The sequence below is a fragment of the Poecilia reticulata genome, linkage group LG10, assembly GCF_000633615.1.
Source record: "Poecilia reticulata strain Guanapo linkage group LG10, Guppy_female_1.0+MT, whole genome shotgun sequence".
NCBI lineage: Eukaryota > Metazoa > Chordata > Actinopteri > Cyprinodontiformes > Poeciliidae > Poecilia > Poecilia reticulata.
The window spans coordinates 2,545,209-2,549,411 of NC_024340.1; positions in this window are offsets into that span (position 1 = coordinate 2,545,209).

Here is a 4,203-nt window from a genome sequence, read left to right on the forward strand (position 1 = left end):
TTTTTTTTTTTGCAGAGTCCTGAACTGTCACAGCCAGACTTGTCGGGCTCCATCAGCTCTGAACTTGGTGTGATTGCTCCTGACCCTTTTGACACCCACAGTCGGCCCCCCGCAAAGAATGGCCTGACATGTTGGAGTGAGACAAAGATGCTTGTCAGCTGGGAGCCTAATRTGGCTCTGCAGATATGGATGTTGTCTGAAGCTGCTGTGCAGCAGCGTGCGCGATGTGTGCGGTCCCGGATGATGCATTCAATTACAGGCTGACCGGTCAACAGATAAGTGTGTGAAATTGCAGCYGGTAGATTTAATTTCYGAGAATACAGCGACGAGTTCCTATTCAATAAATCAGAACATAATTGAAAAGTTTTGTTCAGTAACTCAATTCACTAAGTGGAACACGTTATATTTATTAATTGCACACACACACGCACACATGCACACCCACGCACACACAGAAGGTTTCAACTCTTTGTTTCTGTTAATTATGATAATATTCTGCTTAAATATAATGAAAACATGACTTTATAAACAGAATATTGCATCAGAGCAGTAAAAAACAAACATTTTTAATTAAGAAAGATGAGCATAGAGAAAAGTATGTTTAATACCTGCCTAAAGGTTGTTATTTTTGAAAGGTGACTAGCAAGCGTCATCGAAACACGTGCTCAACTTCACCGGGATGAACTTTGACTTCCCACATTGTTAAAATTTTATTAGATTCATTATGGCAGCTATTATCGGATCGTGGGACTTCACATGCTCTCTGTAACTGTGATTCCTGTTCCCCTTTTCTAATGACACTCAAACACTTTAAAAGAATGTTATCTGCCATATATTTGCTGTTTCCAGTAGTTTGGTACTGGGTAAAATGATTACACCATACTGAACACACTTCATTAAAAAAAAAAAAGCACAAACAGAAAAAAAGTGAGAAAAAAAGATAGAAGAAGATGAACTGAAGCATTTTCACTTGAGTTGATGGCAAAACAATTGSTATGCATAATTTATTCTTTCCTTGCACTGCAGCAAATTATATACACTTCACTTGTTGTTACATAAAATGTAACAAAGGACGAAATGTGTCTCATTTCTTTGTATAAAAGTGTTTATATGTGAAGCCATACATGGCAAGATAAGAGGAAATCAGTTGTTAAGTTAATACTTATGCATTAAGTATTAAATAACATCAAGTGAAAGATCCACACTGTTCCAACAAACCCTTTAAAATAAGCGAAACTAATACRTTTATGTAAGGTTAGCAAGCTTTATGATTTCACTGTATTAACAATTAAACTTGTTAATGTTGTTCTTTTCAGAAAGAAAAGTTAAAGTGTCTTGATGCAATAAAATTATGAAATACTTGAGAACTGAAAAAAAAAGAAAACATAATGTCCAAAACTAGTGAGGTAATTACTTTAYAATCAAGTAATCAAACCCAATTTACATAATACATAMATACAAAAATAAAACGGATAGTTTMAAAAGTGAGTTAATCAAATAGTTGAAACAAAAACGTTCATCTGGAGGCAAATTACTTGTCTGCTGTCAACATGCTGATGTCCTCTGTGCAGAAGAGTTACTGCAGGAGTAAACCTCCTCCAGTTCAAGACTGTAAGCTGCATAAAGTGAAACCAGACNTTTTATTGAAATAAATTATTTACATGTTTCATGTGATGTTCTGTGATGTGTTTTTTTTTTCCTAAAGATTATATTCTTTTTTTTTTGTTTTTTGCTCTTTGGGTTTCATGCAGCACTTTCAGTCCCTTGTGAAACGTCTTCAGATCCCATTGAACCTTCTCACTCTATCGTTCTACATCCATAAATRTCAACGTTTTAGTGACAGACCTGCACATATAATCCTTAAGTGGGACAAAAATGCTAAAGATTTCTCAAAATATTTTGTAAGGAAATATCTAAAATGTGTGCCATGCAGCAGTAATATCAAATGCAACTAAATTAATTTGAGAGTCACTTTGTTTGTTTGCATCTAATTTAATTTCAACATTAATGCAGCTGTTCTGTTAAGGCCTGAGAGATTGCAGGCCCTCTGGGCTATGTCTCGAGTTTTGCCACAGAGTCTCAGTTGGGCTTGTTTCTGAACTTTTACTTTGCAATTCCAACTCTCGTAAATAGGCTTTAATCTAATCCACTGTTTTTGTAGCTCTGGTTGTAAATTTAAGCTTGCGGTTTTGCAGTGGACTTCCAAGATAGTTTCAACTCTATTTTTGCAGCTTTGAAGAGTTGGCTCCACCAACCAGTCTTAGTACTGCTTGTCTTATTGCTTGTTTACTGATGTTCTCTCACAAACTCATGAGGCCTTCACAGACACACAGGTGCACAATTTATTTCATCAGTTTGCTTTTAAAAKCAAATAGTTGYGCTGGACTTTATTTAGGAATATCGGAGTAAAGTGGTTTTGAAGATAAATGCACGCCTCCCTTTTCGGATTTTTGTATGTAAGAAAAAAAAGGGGAAATTGAATCATGTATTGTTTTTTCTTCCATTCCAGAATTATCCTGTGATCTGTGTTGATCTACCTCATAAAAACAGCAAAAMTCCGTTGACGTTAATGATTGTTGTGTGACCAAATCGTAGGTTGGAGTTAATTTCTATAGCAAGACAATGTCAGCAGCCACATTTAACAGTAACACTTTATTTAGCAAATAATCCATTAAAAGTTGGCCCTTTTAATGGACTTTCAATGCAACCTTCAAAGAAACTTTGCAATAAAAGTCTCATTATTTACCGAATGACACTTCATTACAACAGTTGCAAACATTCATWAAAACTCCTTCATGTTCTCAACAGGTGTTATATAAATGACAGTCTCATGTCAGCCTTATGCACACCCAGTCATATAAAGAGTTATCCATTTTACTAATCCAGTAATTTGTGCCAAATGATTCAGAGAAGACATAAAGTCAAAGCAAGAGTACGTGACTGCCCTTTGCTCTAAGCGATCATAGATTGTACAGAAGTCCTGGATCTAATCAAATCGAGCTGCACAGTTAAACTAGTAGCTTCTTAGATATAAGATAGAGAGAGAAGTCTCAGAATTTGGCACAAAGTCATTGTTGAAAATGTGTTTTAGTTTTCCTCTATGAGTAATCGTGAGTGAACATAAAAAAAAAAATGTGATGCCTAAGTGGTTGTCATGACTTCAAATGATGGGAGGCTGTACACTRAATTGAACCCTGTGGAGTTGTGTGCTAAACACCATATAATTTATGACTGATAGATTTTTTTATATATACCGTCAACAGAACACACTGATAGTCATCCCTACTATACATGAATGAGCTTATAACAACATTCAAGGTGATAAAAAAGAAAAAAAAACTACCTTATCAAGTCACCTACTGTACAGCACAATCTGTTTTATTGCAACTCTTCCCCGTCTGTCACGTCTGGTGGTTCATACACAAATATTCTCAGCAGTACAAAGGGTCAAAGTGGATTTAGTGCACAAGGAATTCCATCAGTGCTGTTTAAAGTTCTCCAAATGATAAAAATCTGTTTCAAGTCATAAATCACCACTTAATATATTTTGATGCTTTCTTCAAAGCATGTTTGCAATATGTTTCTCATTCACACACACACACTGGGGAGGAATGTTGAGTTCAAAGTCCTGCCTAGAAGCACGCTGCAATGTTGAGGAAAAAGAAATCAAGCCTCTAATCAGTCGACTGAATCAAAAGTAAAATATTCACTTCACAAGAGTTAAATCCAAAGTAAAAGTGGCTCTTAGATTAACTTTGTCTGTGTCGATATTTTGCATTTCTTTCCKAAATGAATCAATATTTAATAATGATAAGTTTCTTGTTACAGAACAGAATATCTGCTTTACTTTTAAGACATAAATACATGCGTATAAAGAGAGTTAAGAGCTAAATATTAAGAACATGAATGTAATAAAAATCACATTCCTGAATAATATTTGAAAGGCATTCAAATATGTTTTGGTAATATTTACTYTAAAGTCCGAGCTTATCTCTCTCCATTTGCTCAAAAACATTAAGTGAGATATTGAAAAATGCCCCAGCCTGGTGCTCACTGGGCCAAAGAAGGTATCAGGAAATCAAAAGAAAGCCTAATCTTACAGTYTCAAATAACTGGGTTTTGTCTTTACAACAAATATGTCGGGGTAGTTGAATGTGGACATAGGAATGAAATGCAGACTTGCGTGGATGGTAGAAAAAAAAA